The 21667-nt window shown below is 25.1% G+C and overlaps 1 long non-coding RNA gene across 1 annotated transcript; it reads right to left on the reverse strand.

Annotated features, from left to right (window-relative positions):
* Nucleotides 1-17801: 17801 nt before the first annotated feature.
* Nucleotides 17802-20691, reverse strand: LOC135931820 (uncharacterized). The gene is made up of 2 exons (XR_010573176.1): nt 19660-20691; nt 17802-17945 (listed from the first exon to the last, which is right to left on the reverse strand). It is a non-coding gene; the product is annotated as an uncharacterized LOC135931820 (long non-coding RNA).
* Nucleotides 20692-21667: the final 976 nt, after the last annotated feature.

A 21667-nucleotide genomic window follows, 5' to 3' on the forward strand; every position in this document is an offset into this window, starting at 1 on the left:
AGGCCGGGCCTGAAATTTTTTTAAAAAAAACCTAGGCCGAGCCATAAAAAATCTTTAAAAAAAATCCGGGCCGTGCCCTGCAAATGGTACTTCTCCAGGCCTCTGTTATTCTTCTTAAAAAAGAGAATGTTCTCTCATTAGTTTACTAATGGGAAGAGTTTATAAACCATTTTAATACATTGGGAATTTAATCTAGAATGTGTTTGGAATAATGCAGAGCATCCATAACATTTTTTGGGACTTAACCATAGTTAATCTTATAAACATAGTTATTCAGTAAGGCATTATAAGAAACTTTAACATATACATAATAAAAATCTAACAAATATTTTTTTTTCTATCACCATCTGAAAAAGGTTGGGAAGTCTTTTGTGGAAGTAATATTTGCAGATGTAAGTGCTGCATGATATATTAAAAATTCATTTATTTGGTTTATAAATGTATCTGCATCTAAGATAAACTCTTCTACTGATCCTATATTAATGTTTTAACGATGAGCTTGCCTTGCTGTCGAGGGAGACAAATATTAAACACGTATAGCTCTGCTTTTGCCTAACAATAAAATATAAAATATGAAATTCTTCATCAACATTAGCCCTAATTTCCTTGAGTTCTGATAAAATGCTCTCCGCTATTCTCATTTTCTTAATCAAGTCAATGTCATGTTTTTGAAAAGTAATACTTAAAATAGTTGTATAATTAAATATACATTCTTATGAGAAATAAAATTTGGAATAAGCATTGTATCCAATAATTTTCTTGCTTCTGAGGAAATATTTCTTTCAGGCCATTGTGATATTTCAGTAATAGCAAATAATTGGCTCTTCTAACTCCTTAAGCTGTTACTGCTTGATATCAGAGACTCTATCTCGTTGGACTTGCAATTTCTTTTTCCCTGTTGGACAAGAAGTTTCAGAAAAGAAATTTGAAAATGGTAGATAAATATAACGCCACTAAAAATTTGAAAATAATAAGTAAATATTACGCCGGAAAACTTAAAATCGAATTTAATTGATAAAATAACTTAGTAGATAAATGTGATAATAAATGTAATTAAATAAATATTTAATATGAGATACGAATAAATATTAACAAATATAAATTAATATAAATAATAATATTTTTGAAAAATATATCCGGCATCTGCATTTTTTGGCTTTGGGGGGGGGGGGGGATTTGTCACCCTGCCCCCCCCCACCCGCTGCGTACGCCAATGTCTAAAGACAAATAATACCTAACCAACACCTGTTAATAATGAATCTGTATTTTTAATAGCATTATATAAGTTATTTATTTATTATAAAAATATTTATCATTGATTTTGTATTAAATGTGTTATTTATCTTATTATATTTACTTGTGATATTTTTCTTATTATATTTACATGTGATATTTATGTATTTTATATTTACAAGTGATATTATTATTTTTTTTCATTTTTGTATATATTTTTACAATTAATAAAATATTTATATATTTGTATAGTGTCTATTTTCACATTTAATTTAAATTAAGTGATACAATTAAATTTTTCTTAACATTCAAATAATTTATTTATATTATTTAATAACATAAGTGTGTATAAAAATTAAGTATGTATTTATAAAATAATTTCATAAATAAATTTATTATAATATAAATATAAAAATTTAATAATTTATAAAAATTTTAAATTTGTCTCTAAGAATTTTTGATTCCATTGAGGAAGAATTATTATCTCTGATAGACAAGAGTGGCCGTGTAGTAAGGCTTACCATTGTTGTATCTGTATAATTTTGATGATTACATAATTTTAAAAATATAAAGAAATAAGATGTTTTATTTGTAGTACCTGTATCATCAATGGAAGCTGATACTTCTTTGTTGATGATTATGTTGTGTAAGATACATATTGTTTTTTATCACTATTTCCATGCTAACTAGGCCAATTTCTATTGGCCTACTTAGAAGCTCAAATTTTTTAACAATTCCCCCAAAACTCCTTTTAATTGTGCAAATAGACCAGTAGTTAAATACCTTTTATTCAAATAATTACTAATGAATTAAATTTATTTTACCACAAGGTAACTCTGTCTTCGACATCAATTTGCTTGTTGCAATTAGTAATTTTTAGATTAATATCATCATATATTAGCCAGGAATATATGAAAAGGTTGAACTTCTCATTCTATATGATTCTAAACTTGGAAATTTATCAAATCCTCGTTTATACTAATATATTCAGAAAAAAAATTTCTTTTTACATATATTGTCTTGTACCTCTTTCTTCCTTTATTTCTTTTAAGTAAATATAAGGCAAACATTTTTTTTGTTAAATTTAGACGTTTCATATTGAAAAAAATAAAACTTAACGCTTCAATTTTAACACATGCGTTTACGTTTATTATATGCATTATGAAACGCTGCGTTGAAACTTTCAATTTGTGCGCCTATATATTTTCCATCCTTAATTTTAAAAGTTGAATAATTAATATTATATATTCTAGTGAATTTTGATTTATAGAAGAAAAATTAAAGATTTCGATTATTTGATTTGGGCAATAAGAAATTCCTTTTGAGAATAAATGGTAATCGTTAATCAATATTTTATAAAAAGAATTATATTTTAGTGAATTTTATTTATGGATGAAATTTGCTCGGCCTGTCCGAAATTTCGGCCGGGTATCCTTTAAATGCTAATGAACACCTACAGTCCAGATCCTACTAATATTCCATTGAAGAATTTTAAAAATATATGCGATAGTGTAAAACTATTGAAAATTTCCTATGGATATAAGTAAACACTTAACAATCCAGATATATTTTCCTTTGCATATTTCATTGAAGAATTTTAAAAATATTAGCGATAATGAAATTTATCGTAAATGGATATTTCGGGAAAATGGATATTTTTTGAAAAATTAAAACGCCTACTATACAATCAAATAAGGGAATAGTGGTCAATGGGAAAAGGGTGTAGGGAAATATACCGCCGGAATCTATCTATAAGACTTACTGCAGTTTAATAAAAAAAATTAATAAATTTGCTCCAAAGATGGAAACACGGAAACAACTTTAATATTGAACCAATTTGAATTATTTGGTATATGCCAACGAATTAATAAAGGATAAGAACATTATTCAAAATTTTATAAAAGGATCGAAGGTAAAAGATAATATAATTTCTAATAAATAATTTCAATAAGACATTTCGCAAAAATAATTATATTTCATTTATTCTATTAATACTATGGTCAGCGTTAATCATTACATTACCAATTGAAACAATTATAAAAAGAATTTTTGACAATAACAAGAGAGATTTTTCATATACATTACATGAATCAAAAACTATAATTATAATACGATATGATAGATTGGATGACATGCAACAAGCTTATGAACTTTTAAACGGAAAGGAATACATTGATGGAGATTGTTTACACTAAAGGCTAAAAGATATCAGAGACACTAAAGAAATTATCAACATTAATCGTATTGTATTTATAAATATATATATAATAAATTATAGTTATAAATATTGATGTGATATAATAAAGTATAATGAAACCTTTAGTAAACGTAAAAAATACTATTATTGAATGTCCAAATTATAATAATAATGTTGAAGTTTTTTTAAAAAAATTTGTTAATATTTTTAAGGATCCGCAATATTCTGACGTAAAAAATACCCGAAGAGGAATACCTGAAACTAGAAGCAATATGTACTCCAACGGAATTTTGCAATCCATCAATCGTACTTGAGAGATTCAAACTATTGCACCCAGACAAATCGTATATATCGTATTTAAAAGAATTTAGTGAAGTGGTACAAGATAAAAATGAAACATTCAGTAATTGGGTAACCAGATTATGTTTGTTAAGTAATAAATGCAGATTTAGTAATTATAATAGAGCAATAGAGAGAATAAAAATATTTACACAATAAAGAAATACGTCAGAAAATTTCACATATTGAAATAGATATTCATGAGATAATAAAAATAGGAAAGGAGATTGAGGAAGAAGAAGCATATGATAAAATAATTAATAAAATTGATAATATAAAAATAGAAGGAGACACAACCGAAATAAAACAAATAGAAATGCAGAAAGACAATCAAGCGGATACGTATAGAAGAATGATAAAATACGATGATCGCAATAAATGGGTAGATGTGCAAACGAATAACGTAGGAATAATTTCAATCCGCGTTTTCAAAACAATTTTAATCCACGATATCAATACAATTTTAATTCGAGACATGAAAATAATTATGAACCAAGATATCAAAACAATTATAATCCTAGAGTTTATGATAATATAGTGGGTATAATGGGCCAAGATCGTATAATAATTTTACAAGATTTAACAATAAAAATAATTATAATAACAACTACAATAACTATAGATATAATAATAATGATAATTATAAATATTATGAAAAAATTATAGAGATTATAGACATCAAAACGAATCAAGATACATACTAAGATACAATAATAATAATCGAAACAATAATCAGTCATATAAAAACAGATATAAAGACAATAATAATAATCTATCCAGATATTCGAATAATATAAATACCGTCGATATAGAAGAAATAATGGAGGATACTAATGATAAAAAGGAACACAGTTTATTTAACGTTGATGTGAATAATATGGAAGATGATGACAGGGCAAATGATGCTTACAAAGTTACGATGTACCTTAATGAAATACCGATAGTCATGCAGATCGACACCAGGTCACGATTTTCAATATTGCCGATTAATATTGCAAGAAAGATAGGAATTAAAGTCTTAAATAAATCGGACGCGAAACTGACTGGCTATGATGGGAAAAGAATAGAGGTGTTAGGAATCGTTCAAATAAAAGTGAGATATGAAGACAAAGCTCAAATCTTGACAAGACTGCACTTCTGGGAAGGAAGTGGACAAAAGTTTTTGGAAACATACTTAATAAATTTGTGAATCTAATCGAGAAAAGTAATAATGATATGATAGAAAAATCGATAAAAGAATGCAATTCAAAAATTAATAAAAAACCTATGTATCGTAGTGATGTTAAATTACATTTGAAACAAGATGCTAAACCAAAAATTATACCACCAAGACGCGTTCCATATAAAAGACTTAATATTACAAAAATGGATTGATGATAAGATAATAGAACCAGTACATGAAGTAAGATGGACAAGTCCACTCACTCCAGTTTATAAAAGTGATGGATCACTAAGACTATGTGCTGATTTTAAAAATACGATAAACCATGTATTAGAGGACTTTAAATATCCGATACCACGTATTAATGATTTAATTTCAAAATTATTGAAAGGAAAAAATTTTACAAAAATTGACTTCAAAAACTCGTTTCTTCAAATACCAATACATAAAGAATCTAGAGATTTACTTACAATATCAACGCACAAGGGTTATTATAGATTAACGAGATTACCTTTTGGTTTAAAAACGTCATCAGCAATTTTCCAATGTACCATAGATAAAATTTTTGGAGATATGAAAGATGTCATATTTTACATAGATGATTTATTGATAACTGGTGATAATGATACAATACATCTGAACAACATAAAAAAAGTCTTCGACAAAATAATAAATATGGACTGACACCAAACTTCAACAAGAGTGTGTTTATGAAGAAAGAGATAAGATTTTGGGACATGATATAGATGAAAAAGGCATACATCAGAATGAAGATAAAATCAAAGCCATTACAAATATGCCAAAACCAACAACAAAAGAGGAGTAAGCAACATTTTTAGGCATGGCCAGTTATTACAGAAAATTTTTGTGTAACTTTGCAGACTTAGCAGACCCGCTGTACAAAATTGTTAACAAAGAGAAGTGGATATGGGAAGATGTACATCAGAAGAGTTTTGATGATTTGAAAACGTTGATTAGTAGTCCGCCAAATTAAAATTTTTACAATCCTGAATTGCCTATAGGAATTGCTACTGACGCTTCGAAAAAAGGATTAGGTGCAGTATTATTTCACATTGAAGGCGATGGTAAAGAAAAACCTATAGCATTTGCGTCGCGAACTTTATTAAAAGCTAAAACAAATTATACCAACATTGAAAGAGAAGCTCTATCTATAATATATGCTGTGAAAAAATTTCAAGAATATTTGATTGGGACAAAATTTACGATAATAACAGATCACAAACTGCTAATATATTTGTTTTCAAAAACACTCAATGAGAATACTTCAATATCAATGCGTTTACAAAAGTGAAATTTAGCAATGGGAGCTAATGATTACACAATAATACATAGACCGGGGAAACAGAATTTAGTGCCAGATTGTTTATCAAGATTACCATTTGACAAATACAGAAAATGCGATATAGAATATAGAAGGTGAAAAAATTGATGACAAATTATGGGACATCCCAATAAACTTCAATAGAATAGTTAAAGAAAATATAAGAATGAAGAATTAATGGAAATAATTGATAATATTAGGAATAACAACCCGATAAAAATAAAACGTACAAAAATATGGAGATGGAATTAAGCTTGATGAAGGATTGTCTTTTTAAGGAAAACAGAATAATAATACCGAACATGAGAAAGGTACGTGAATTACACAAGGGACATCTAGGAGCAGGCAAAACAAAATTGTTAGCAAGAGATTACTTCTGGTGGCCTGGTATAAATACAGAAATAGATCAAGAGGTGAAAAATTGTGATTCATGCATTAAATACACAGATAACCCACATAACATACAAAACCCATGGGAGAAAGCAACTAAGATTTTTGAACGAGTACACATAGATTTTGCACAATTTGAAAATGACAATTTTATGGTATTTATTAAGCATATTGCAAATTTCCAATAATAACATGGATGAAGAACATAACGACTGAATCTACGATAAAAGAATTGATGAGAATCGTTAGTTTATTTGGAATACCATATAAAATAGTGACGGATAATGGTACTAATTTTACTAGCTATTTATTTAAAAAATTTTGTGAAGATCATGGAATCAATCACATACTCACAGCACCACATCATCAACAATCAAATGGGCAATGTGAACGCATGATAAGAACGATGAAAATGAGCATGAAAATAAATATGGAAAACAACAAGAAAATAGATGTGGACATTGCGTTAGAAAATTTTTTGTTCAATTATAGAAACACGCCTAATGATACAACAAGGATGATACCTAGCAAATTGTTTTCAAGAACAATGGGGACTAAATGGGATTTAATGAAACCAATGGAAGTAAAAGAAAATATATTAAAGAGAAAAATATCGGATAATAGAGATATAGACGTAGGAGAAAAAATTTGGTACAAAACGTTTAAAGAAAATATTTGGGACAAAGGAACAGTGATACAAAAAGAAGGAAATTTAACGTACATAATAGACAATGGACATCATATTATTAGGAGACATTTGGATCAAATAAAGAAGAGAGCATCGATAGATAATACTGATAAAAATTTTAGAGGGGGAAGAAGTGAACAAATTCAAGTTCAAAATTCGAAAATTCAAAGTCAAGTTCAAAATTCAAAAATTCAAAGTCAAGTTCAAAATCGAGAATATGACATATGACATAGAAAATGATTGTTATAAATAAATAAAAATTTTTTGTAAAAAATATATATATAAAATTTTTAAAGAGAAATGGGATGATCAATACAAACAGCAAATCAACAAGTAATGTTCAACCAACGACGTTTCAACAAATGCTCAACCAACGATGTTTCATAAAAGATGTTCGATAATCGATTCAACAAACGATAAATAGATGGTCAAACAAACAATCTCAAGATATACAAACAAGTGACTAATGGAGAAATCGAGAAACAAATGACTGGAAGAAACTGAAGAAAAAAGACATTTAAAAAAAAGAGGGAAATGTTAATTAAATAATTTTTTGAATATAAAAAATTTTATATTTCTTTTACTTTTGTAATTTAATGACCTTTAAACTTTATATTTTCCTAATGAAATTTTCGTAAATTTTTATTTTACTTTTTAAGGACGAAGTTGTCAAAATTTAACCTTTTAAAAAAACTTATGTAAAAAGTGTAAATTAAAATTGTATATATATGTATATATAAAATTGTAAAATTTTTAGTATTAGTAATAATAAAAAATAAAAATTAAATTTTTATATTCTTTCCGTGCCTTCGGTTAATCTAAAAAATTCAATAATATTCAATCAGCTAGTTGGCGCTTATTGTTTCTAAATACCTTAAATATATAAAATTATTATTATAAATTTTTTATAATAAAATTTATTTTATTTAATATGAGTTAACTTAATATTAATATATATATTAAAAAATTATATATATGTAAAATATTAAAACTTATATATAAAAAAGAATATATAAATATTAATTAAATATTATGTTCGAGTTATTAATAACAAGCAAATTCTGATATTACAATCCATCTCAAGGAATTTGCCATTTCTAATTGCAATGGAATTGGTATTTTATTTTATTTTATTCTATTCTATTATATTAATTTTCAAGATTAATAATGATGACGAAAAGACATTCTTCCATGGCCAATTTATAGACCATATTTTAAAATAATATCTAATAAAGAAAACAAATCTCTGTTGGTAAAATGTTTGCCATATCTACCAAAAAATATGCAAATTTCAGTTAGCATTACCTCAACTTGCAACATTGTAAAACATTTAAGGGTATAGATACTAAATAAATGTTTACAATTTTAAATTTTAAGAGAAAACATCAAACACTCTTAATCCAAATAAAAAAGGGGAAGGAGAAAAAATCTATTAAAGAAAATATTGGACTAGGCTCGTCGTCCATTGATTTTTTTTCCAAGAAACCTCAGACTTTAACCCAAACCACTTTAGATGATTTAATAACTGATTTTATTATAGATAGCATTCAGCCATTTTCAATTGTTGAAAATCCTTCATTTATAAAAATGATCAAAACATTAGCTCCACAAAAAAATATAATTTGCCGACAGACAGTGGTTACTAGAATCTCCCAAAGATGGGAGAATGAAAAGAAAGAAATCATTAAAAGTCTAATAGAACCATCGTTAATATGTACAACAGCAGATTATTGGAGTGCCTATCGCCGGTATAGCTAACATTTAAATTTTTATAATAATTTAATTACAAACAAATCATTTGAGCAGTTTTGAAATGTTAATTTTTAGTTCACACATAGGAGTCACTTGCACACTATATAGATCCAACAAGTTTGGAAAGAAAAAATGTAGCGTTGGTTTGTAAAAGAATGACTGGTAGTCATACATATGATAAAATAGCAAAATATTTACAAGATATAGCAAAGGATTATTGCATACAAAATAAAATCTCAAAGACCATTACTGATAATGCCAAAAACTTTATTAAGTCTTTTAGGTTTATTTTATTATAAATATAAACATAATATTACTTATTTATGATAGAGTTTTCAAGCCAATTGAAAATATTAGTGAATCCATTGATGATCTGGAAGATGAAGAAACAGTTGCACCAATATCAATATTAGATCTTTATACTACTGCTCAGGATTTTGGGACATCAGAATCATAAACCTGTGAAAAAAAAACCAATAATTTAATATCCGATTTTTTTCAGTATCCCACAGCAGGAGATATTGTTAATGATTTAAATTCTGATAATCAACAAATTTTAAATAGTTTTTTCAAAAATGAATGCCGAGATTTTAGTATTTTTAAACAATATCCTGATATAAAGTTATTCATTAAATATAACACCACAATCCCTTCCAGCGCCCCTGTTGAAAGACTTTTTAGTATAGCTAAAAATTTCTTTACATATAAACGAGGATGTCTTAATGACCAAAATTTTGAAAATATTTTGTTATTAAATCCAATAATTATTTATAATCATTTAATCATATATTATATTATATTATTTTATTAATGATATATAAAAATTATTTATATTATTCATATATTATATTAATATCTAAAAATCATTATTTTAGTTATATTTTGATAAATGTGATATCGAGTCAATAAATATTTTAGATCATTTCATGAATTTTCACAATAGAATCCTAATTTAGGTTTATTCAAACCTTATCTAAGAGTATAATAAAAAATGTATCTGTACCTAGATAACTTTTTAGAAGCTGTAGCTGTATCTAGACGATGTATCTGTATCTAGATTCATTTAAAAAGTATCTTTTAACAACTCTGCTAAATTTTTTCACATTAATAAATTTTTTATAAAAGGGTATATAATCCCAGTGAAATTATTTTTTTTAAAAAATGATGTTATTATCTTATCATTTATTTCCCTAAAGCTGCTAAATTTGAGAATGAATTATTAAAAAAATTTCAATAGCAAAGTAGACCAAAATTTTTTTTAAAAAATCAAATTTTTTAGTTTAGGCATTTGTAGAGCGGGTAAGAAATATATTTAAACTATGGGTGGGAGGGAACGGGTTAAAAAATTTACAACTTTTATTTGTTATTTAAAATCATTTAAGTAAACATTAAAAAAAATGCTCCCTGAAATTTCAGTATTTTTAATATCAACATACCGATAACTGAGAATGTTGTCGCATGAAGAAATTAATTAGGTAAAAAAAAGATTTGATTTGCATGGAAGAATATAACATCAACATAAACGGAACTCTAATTTTACCGTTTCCCCAAAAGCAGAAAGAATCCAATTAAAGATTATTAAATTATAAATGCTAGATAGCAAGCATTCGACTATTATAGAGGAGAGCATTATTTAATAACATAACAAAATATTTAAATCTTAAAATGTTTTTGTATAATTTAGCAAGATTTTAGACTACTTAGTTTTGTTTAAGTTTACAATTTATAAACAATTAATTTAAATTACTTTTAAAAATTTATTATTAATGCCTTCACTTTTTATTAAAATATATCACTTGAGTAGAGGATATACTTCAAACGGATATCCTACCTTGATGGAAATCAAAGCTATCAAGATTAGCTAGAAAAATATTGGCAATTCCAGCAACCAGTGCTTTTAAACTAGGAATTCACATTGCTGGAAGGTTTTTAGTATCAATAAATATTAATTATGTTATTAGATATATATTTTATCAGATCAAATAAATTCCTTATCCGTAATTTAAATTGAATATTTTTTATGCTTAATATAGCAATTTCCTAAATTATAAAACTTTTTTGTAGGGATGTAGCGCTGAACGAAATCATTTTTTTATTAGATGCTTAAAAAATAGAAATGAGCTTATTTAAAATTTATATTGGCCTGCGTGGGTTAAATTTGTTTTATAAATAATGGGAGGGCGGGGGAATTTTAGAATAAAGGTCGGGAATGAGAGGGTAGATTTTTTAAAAAACTATGGGTGGGTTAAATTTTTAATAATATTGTATGGGCGGGGTTATGGGCTAAAACCCTGCCCATTACAGACCTCTTGGCCTTTAAATTTAAATATAAATGAGCATTAAAATTTTACTATTTGCAATTTATTTTAAAAAAAATCCATATTTATGTCAATTTAAAGCTTAATTATTTTATTTTTAAGTAATTATTTTAAAAAATATATAGAATAAAAAATAATTTAAATTTCTTTTAAATAATATTACGTCAGCGGATTGATATTATAGTGTTTTATATTTTAATTATTTTAAATATAATTAAATTAAAATATTTAAATTGGATGAAATATAATTAATTTATATAAGTTATCATTGAATATATCTAGTAATTTAATTTTTATAACTTGCTTATATCATATGAAAATAAATATTGAAAAATAGTAAAGGTAAACACCCTATGTTAATTTTCTTATTTATTAATTAGCATAGAAATATATATTTTTCAACACAAGTAATTACTATATTACTTATAACAATATTATAATTTGACAAAACTCTCAATATATATTTCCATCAAATGTGACTACCATTTATCTGTGGTAAAGTTGATTGGCACTTTGAATCATTTATTATTATTATAACTATTGAATTATTTATTATAAATTTCATTTATATAGTTAAATAAAGGGTATTGAACAAATTTTTAGGTTAGGATTTAAAGCTTTAACAAATGATTTAAATTCATTTGTGGGATTTTAAATGGTATATTTGACTTGAGCAAAAATTTTATTAAATAATGTTTAATATCATCAATATTTGCTTTATGCAAATCATTAATTCCAGATCAATGATACATTAGCAGCTGAAAGAAAAATTATTTAAAATTTTAAACAATTTAACAAACAGTAAATCAATTAACTCTTCAGAACAGTAATTTTTTAAAATCAATTATTTCTTATTTTGATAATTTTATATTAATTTTGTATTATATAAATTATAGACGATATGATTTAAAATTTTAGATCTGAAAGTAATTTTTATTCTTATACTTTCCTTTTCTGTGTGATATTTATTATTTACATTACTTAATATAAGTGGAATAGAATAAAGTAAATCAGGAAGATAATAGAATTATATTTCTCTACATTATTACAATATATAAATAAAAATTAATTAAATAATCATATTTATCAGAGACTTGCAGAGGCACCATTTGCACGGTCCGGCCCAACTATTTTTTTTTAAAAAAAAATTTTGAGGCCCGGCACGGTTTAAAAAAAAAATTATATTTATTTTTAATTTTTATAGTTAATACAGGCGATTTCAAATATTTGGTTTATATTTAAAAAAATTAAAATACGTCCGGGCCTAGGGCCGGGCCTGAAGGTCTCTGATATTTATTAATACTCTGCTGGGGAGTTTCCCCTTTCATTACACTTTTTAACAGAGAATATAACTTTTGAAATAAAATGAGATCCAATAGGAAAATTTAATCACTTCTTTTTTATTATTTATTTATGATTTACGAATATTAACGAAAAATAAAAGATTTACGAAAAATTACGTATATTTATAAATAATTTAGAATGATAAAAATAATTTAGAATGATAAAAATAATTCAAATCGAACAATAAAATGTTTACTATTCGACGAATATTTTTTTTCATTATTCATATTCGGCTCGAATAATTGTGCTATTCGTATTCATAATACGAATCAAATCTGATTTCGAATAACATACAATTCGTTTTAGGTTTATTTTTCACACAATAAAAAAATATAAGAATTATTATTAATTCCATCTCAACTACTAGAGTATAAATATAAAATTTTTACCTAAGCATTTGTAGTTGAGTCAAACCGCATCAAAGAGCGTTTATAATGTTTTCCGGGCCTGGCCTAAACTTTTTGAAATGTAATATATTTTAAAAAAATACAGGCCGGGTCGCGCAAATGATCTTTGCAGGTCTATCTTTTATATATAGTTTTTAAAGCAGCAATGTGTTTTTTTCCAATTTTAAATAATTTTTTTGAACGTTATTTTAATTTAAAAAATCTGATTTTACCAGAAATATATTTCAGCTTGTTTAGAATACTTATCTTTTTAATTGTAGAAAATTTTGCTATTAACCTTTGAGTTATTTATAATTTATATAATAAATCTATGGAAAAACTAATGTAAATTATTATATTTCAAATGTTCGTGCAGAATAATCTGAAATTTATAGGGTAGGTATTCCAAGAATGATGAAATACATTTACGGTAAAGTCCGATTTCTAATTACAAAATGTGCTCGAAAAATGATTTAAAGTTGAAAAAATAACACATTGCAGTAAAAAACATTTTGCCGCCATCATAAATATTTCTAAAAATCGTATTATTATGTATTCTCTTAAAAAAGAATTAAATTATTTTTTGCATAATTTTTTTAATATAATAAATGAGCAGGTACCAAACCGAACCTGAACCGTTAAACCGCTAAAAACTGGTTTTTTTTATCAAACCTGAACCGAACCTAAACCGCTAAAAAAATTCTAGCTGAACCTGAACCGAACCGCTAAAATGCCTCTGGCCCGGTTCAAGCCTCATGATTTTATTCTTATAAAATTATATGTAAGTTATTATTAGTATATTGAAATAATTTCAATTATATTCGAATTATTTTAAAGGTTAGCATCAATCACATTTGTTGATAAGTGTCGGTCATAATTTTTATAAACTTTAGTATATTGTCATTTTACAACATTTTTTAAATATTTTAAGCTTTAAATTATAATGCTTAGAGAAAAATTAAATCCAAAATATTATAAATGGCACATCAAATCTGATATCATATTGGCAGTGTCGGCTACCTAAGTTAGTGTGGAAAGATGTTTTTCAACAATTAAATTTATATTATCTCCTTATAGGTGTAATTTGAGTGAGACGAATTTGAAAATATATTAATTGTGCGGCTTAATAAAAATTTTTTATGTAATTGTTCATATTAAAATTAATCATTGATATTTATTTGTTATATTTATAAATTAAATGTTATTTTATAATGAGCAATTAATAAAAATAAAGGTTTTTTTATTTTAATTATGAAATAAATTTTTTTTTTCCCTATACATAAGTCGAATGTAGGTTTGAATACAAAAACGTTCAAACCGGGTTTTAGAAGTTCAAACCGAACCGATATTTTGATTTTTTACCAACCGAACCTGAACCGTTATTTTTATCCGAACCTGAAACGATATTCGTTTCGGTTTGGATCACTGTAAATGAGACTTGTTATTTAAATTAAAAAAAAAATTAGTAATTTATTTATAAGAACTAGGTAAATGATCAATCTATATATATTTAGATAGTTCTTGACATTAATAATAGAATATTTAAGCAAATATAATATTTCACTTGTTATGACTTTTTATAATAGTAAAATAATCAATTAATTTTATTGAACATTTTTATTATTTTATTTAAAAGATTTTGTCAATATTTATAAATTTTCTTCAAAATTTTTTTTTTATTTGTCCAGACCTGTAGTAAAAATTATTTGTCCGTTCTGTCCGAATTTATTTAAATATAAAAAATTAATCATTGTAAAAACAAAATATTTTACAAATAAAAATGGCGCCTTGTTTCTTGAAAGGATGGATTTAAAAATATATCAATTTATTTCACAAAATTGAATATCATATTTAAAAATTTAAGCCCGACCCGGCCCAGATTTCTTAAAAAATTATTAGGCTCAACCCACCTAGAACTTTATTCGTTCGGGCTCTGTCCGGGTACAGGTCAGGCGGAAATTTGCAGATTTCTAATATATCATAGGCTGATAAATAAATTCTCTATACAATAAAAATATTATTAAAATATAAGTGAGAAAAATCCTTTATTTACATTATTATTATTTCATAAGCCTATTTAAAAATTGAATTGTTAGATAGTGTAATTATGATAGGGAATGCTTTTTGATGAAATAATTATGCTTGATGTTGACAAAATTTCCTCGCAAAAAGGGCGATTATCGATCTATTCATTTGACTGAACTGCTGAAATTGAGGTTGAAATATTGAATTAGGGCACAATCTACAGACTTAATGCCATTCATTTCCTATATTTGTGCAAAAATGGTTTCATATTGGGGTCAGGGCAGAGTTAAAATATCTTTATCTAAAGTACTATTGATATATATTCTTTATAGAATAAATTTAATATTAGAGAATATAGATTAACATACCATTAACAATCTTGACTACATAAAATTCAACAACAAATATAAAACAAAAATGAAGAACTTTGGTGGATGATCTGAATTAAAAACTCGGCTCAAATTATTTATAAAATTGAGTAATGTTTTGCGTTAGTGTTACTCGTTACCTAACAAGTAACGAATGACGTTTCTTTATAACATTAGAAAGGATTTCAAGGTCTTCATTAGGCGGGTTTTTAGCCTGCCCGCTTACGGGTTAAATTTTGTTATTAAGAAAAATATTTAAACTATGGACGGGCGAGCGGGCGGGTTAAAAAATTTACAACTTTTATTTGTTATTTAAAATCATTTATGCAAATATTTTAAAAAAAATGCTCCATGAAATTTCAACATTTTTAATCGATATCTGAGGATGTGTTGATATCGAAAATATGTATTTGCATGGAAGAGAATAACATCAACTTGGGTGAAAATCTGATTTTATCCATTTCTCCAAAAGCAAAGAGAATTCAATTGAAGGTAATAAATTATAAATGCAATGTTTGAAATATATAGTATACACGTCAAAATTAAACAACAGATGGGAAGATGTAGCTGTTATAGAGGAAAGCACCTTATGTAATGACATAACAAAATATTTAAATTTTAAAGTAGCGAGTTTTTGTATAATTTAGCAAGATTTTAGGCTACTAAGTTTAGTTTAAGATTACCATTTATAAACAATTAATTTAAATTTTTTTTTTATTTATTAATGGTTTCACTTAAATATCCACTTAAGTAGAGGATATACTTCAAACGGATATCCAACTTTGGTGGAAACTGTTACATCTGAATATTTATTATTGTAAAGGTTAAGATATATTTTAAAAGGTAACGTTATATATTTTAAAAGGACGTTATTTATATATTATATTATAACTTTCCGACATGTAATATTATATTATCGAGGTTAATCAAATTGCATATTATTAGAAGTTAAATTGGATAATTATATAAATGTATATATACCAAAAGAATACAAATAAAATTCATTATCGTTTTTTAAACTTTAATCGATTTAATAGAAACGACAAGAAAAAGATTTATCTAAGCTATCAAGAAACCAATGTTTCTTCTGAACGAGGAATTAACATTACGGGAAGGTTTATAGAACAAAAAGGAGCGTGCGTAAATCCAGAAAATGTGGATTCATTATTATTTTTGCATTATAATTAGAAATAATATCAATAAATATTAATTTTATATTTTTATATTATTTTATTAAATCAAATAAATTCCTTATTCGTAGTTTAAATTGAATATATTTTTTGATTAATAAATTATAAAAAATTTTTGTAGGGGTGTGGGGCTGAAACTGAGTCATTTTTTTAAATTAGATTTTAAAAAAATTGGAAGAATGAGCTTATTAAAATTTTATGGGCGGCATGGGTTAAAAATTTTTTTATATAATGGGCAGACGGGTAAAAAATTTTAGACTAATGGGCGAATATATATTTTTTAAATACTATGGACGGGTTAAATTTTTTAAAATATTGAACGGGAGGGCTTGTGGGCTAAAAATCCGCCCATTGCAGGCCTCTAATTCACATTAAAAATCCTATTTTTCAAATATGTTTTTCTCTTCTTCCAAATATTCTATATTTTGTCGATCTCATTAGTCACACTATGTTATCAATCATTATTATTAATAAAAAAATTTAAATTCTTTTACCTAAATAAATCAAGAATCCCTGGAGGAGTAAAATTTATTTAAAAAGATGAGAGCCAACGCAAAAAATGTTTAACAATTTATTTTGTAAATTTTTGGAATATTAGTAATAAAATAAATAATATATAATTTAATTTATTAAACTCTTATAAATATAATTTATAAAGTTTTTCCTCTTCTTTCTTATTAAAAAAAATATATATTGAAAAAACTCATCAAATTGCTATATAAATAAGTGTATACAACCGTTTTTCGAGATTATAAAAATTTTCAGCGTTTCACGTTAATTTTTCTGTTTCTTCTAGAATGGTCTATAAGCGGGTTATTATACTGATTTGTTTTTGAATAATTAAAATTTTGAATATAATAGAAATAAATACAAATTTAATTTAAAAAAACAAGTATAAATTTAAAAAAAGGTTTTTTATTGTCACCGGAGTTATTGTATAATAATATAAATTAAAAAATTTAACTTTATTTATATATATTAATATTATATTTATAATATAAATAAGATAAACTATAATATAAACATAATACTGCGTTGTTTAAAAAAAATATTGATTTTGATATTGCTTTTTAAAAAAAAAATATTATTCATTAACAAAGTCAAAAATTTTATCAATAATCACGGGGCATTGTAGACCACATTTACACGTTCCTGGGGTGAGTAAATATTTTTCAACGTCGTCTATTGAACTAAGTTCTATGTTAGTCGGGCTTAGATGTAAAAAAGGGAAGGGGATATATAATTATATTTTTATAAAATAAAAATTTAGAAGCAAAAAGATCAATGGTTCGGTTTTTATAGTATCAAAGAACAAGATCCGGTTTATGAAATCAGATTTTGCCTGTCTTTTCCTTACTCGTAATCAGACCTATTCAAACGAATATGAATCAAATAAGAAATTATTTGTTTCGATTATTTTGAACGAATTGAATAAATTACTATTATTATTCGTAAAGATAGCAAAATATACTATTCTTATTCGATTGGTTAGTTAATTATGAATCTATTCGTTTTTTAGATTTTATGGCTCCTCAAAGGCAATAATTCTTTAAAAAAAAATTAATTTTTCATATTTTTTTTCTTCTAGTTTATGAGTAAAATCAAGGAGAATAATCTGACCACCAGTGTTAGACCAAAAACTCAGGCCTGAAGAATCGATATGCCAATATAAGACAACTGTCCAGTTTTTGTGATACATTCCAGATATGATTCGTTTATACAACTGTATTTTATATTAAAATGCCTTATGATTAATTAGTTTATAATATGGAAACATTTTTATTGAACATGAGATCCTGTTCACTTTTAAAGAAACATAGGAAAATGATCATCAATAATGAAATCTGACATTTTTATTAATAGGCAGGTGCCTATAGAGGTCTGCTGATTTGATATTTTTTGGCATTAGCCTGCCTACAGACTGATGACATATTTTTTTAAATTCTAGGTCCAGCTTATGGTCAAAATTAAAAAAAAAATTTATAAGGAAGAAATCTCAAACTTAAAATATTTATTTTATTCTCTATTTTGATGTTATATATTAAATATAATTGTTCAATGATATATATTTAATGAATGATGTTTAATCTATTTTATTTTATTCTATCTATTAAATATGATATAAAAATGAATATTTCTTAGAATTTTTTAAATAACTTTTCTCTTAATTTTGAATTAATTTTGAATTTGCAATATTCAACCGAGCAAAAAAATAAGAATATAAATATTTTTGGACCATTGGGTCCGGTTGATAGACAAGTCCTACAGGACTTTATACTATTGATTTATAATTCAGAAATATTGCTGAGTTTAAAATTTGATGCACATCATAGCTGAGTATGGATCACACAAAAATAGTAGTTGGATATATTTTCAAAAAATAAGAGGAAAGAAATATGATGGCTTATTTCAAAATTATGTTATAATCAACCAAGATTTCAACTTAATACTAAGCCAAAAATGAAAACTATTAGATTTGTTTTTAAAGAAATAGATAGTAAAACTTATTGCAATAGTTTTTATATTGAAATGTAAAAACTTAAATGAATATCCGTTAAAATTATTATACATATAGTAAAATATTTAATTCATTCAAATAATTCATAATTCACCCACATTTCTTTTTGAATAGGCCCTGTATGAGATTACTTTTCAAACAAGCATATTACACAAAAAGTCATGTAAGGAAAGAGAATAATCTATTTACAAAGTTTCTTAAAATAATTTTGATATTGATTCTCATTTTTTGTAATTTGGAAGATAAAAACTAAGGGTTTGAATTCTGAGAGAGTCTGTATCTAGAAAGTGGATATATGAGAGGAATTTAATTTGATATAGATATTGGTCATTTTATTAATATTAGATATTATTTGCTTTAGATCTAGCCATTATAATTAATTACAATATAGTTTGCTTTTTTTATACCTGATATAAAAAATTTTGCCTTCATGTTTTATACGTTTCCAACCTTGCATATGATCTAAGAATTGCATATTTTTTATATTATTTGACATTTGCATGGAAGAATGTGAATTAGCAGATTCATCCCTTATATTGTTTCGCATTTTATGGATGTTACCATGATCCTTTTTTGACTTCCTATTGAATGGATTCAATGACTCATTTGCCAAAGAATATAAATATTTAGGCTTACTTTTATTCTTAGCTATCTCTGATGTTTGTTTATTAATTAATTCACATATTTTTGACAATGAATTTGATCTTGAGTGATTATTATTTCTTTTATTAAAATATTTGGAATATAAAATATTTTTATTAACATATGATTTTTTAGAATTAGTCAAATTATTTTCTGGTAAATAAGCAGAAGTATATCCCTGAGAAATTTTGCAGCTTAAGTTTGTTAAGAAATTGTTATTTACATTATTTTGAGATATTAATAAAAGTGAATTTTCCTTAGAATATCTTTCATTTTTATTTGGTCCAAAATCCAAATCATCATTTTCCAAAGATATATGCATTTTAGTATTAATGTGAGGTTTTACATATTTATTAAAATTTCTTTTATTAGATGGATTTACATTGAATTCTAAAAGATTACTAATCCTATTACTCTGTAATGGATAACCAGAAATTGGTGAATGACAATCATGTATAGCTACTGGAATTAATTGATTAATAAAATCTTGATTTAAAAATGTAACACCTTGATTAGGCATATTTATATTAAAATTTGAACTAGATAAGATTCTTTGAAAAGTGGAATTAAATGAATCTCCAAAATTAATTAAATCTGAAGGTATATAAATTTGTTGTAAATGATTATCAAAATTCACCGGTAAACAGTAATGATTGATTGGTAATGCATTATGAACGATTTGAATATTAGGCTGCTGAACCAAATATAAGGAATATATATTTTGCATATTAATTTAATTAATTAAAATTTAATTGCATTGTAAACACCATATAGTCACATATAAACGTATCAGGTCAATTCAGCGAAACTTTTATCGCGAAACACTTTTTCGTGAAACTTTTATCGCGAAAAGTTTTTATAGAGAAGGTAAAATCGCGAAACCATATCTGCGAATTTATCTCCGCTAAACATTTATAGCGAAGACAATTTCGCGAAGCTTTTGCCGCTAATTTATTTCCGCGAAACCTTAACCGCAAATTTATTAGAGCGAATACATTTTAGCGAATACATTTTACGCGAACACTTTACAGCAAATTTTTTATCACGAATATTTTTGCGTGAAGTCATTATCGCTAGCGCATTACCGCGAAACAATAAATATATTGCGAATCAGTGATTGCGAATGCATTTATTTAAAAGAAAACAACACATTATTTATTATTTGATGTTTTTTTAATAAAAAATATGCTACTATTGTAATATTATTTTTGTTACAATTTATTAGTGATTTTCACGCCCAAGATTTTAAATAAAAAATATTTCTTGAAGTTCAAAAAGATTTTTGAACATATTTTGATAAAAATTTTAAATCTTCTTTGTAAATATATATTTTTTGAGGAATTCTTTTGTGAAATTTATTATAAATATACAATTTTTAGGTGAAATCTTTTATAGTTTTTTTTATCATTTTTGTAAAATTATCTATTTCTTAAGTATATTAAAAGAGGTGGCTAAATAATTTTTTTGTAAATATTTATATTTAACTTATTTATGTTATTTTATGATCTTTTTAAGGATAATATTTTAATGTGACAATTGTCATATTCGTTATTTTTAAGATTTTTGAAATTTTTTGACTCAAAAGGGTAAAAATATCATTTATATTGTAAAAATGTTAAATTATAATTTCAACTAGGATGTACCATATAAAAGCGACAATAGTCATAATCATTATTTAAGTTTCTTTACAAATTTTTGACGTAAATGGGCAAAAATATAAGTTGTTACATGTTAAAATAAAATTTCAGTGAAGATATACCATAGATATAAGTT

The sequence above is a fragment of the Gordionus sp. m RMFG-2023 genome, chromosome 1 (genome assembly GCF_954871325.1).
Source record: "Gordionus sp. m RMFG-2023 chromosome 1, tfGorSpeb1-WG-v2, whole genome shotgun sequence".
Lineage (NCBI taxonomy): Eukaryota > Metazoa > Nematomorpha > Gordioida > Chordodea > Parachordodidae > Gordionus > Gordionus sp. m RMFG-2023.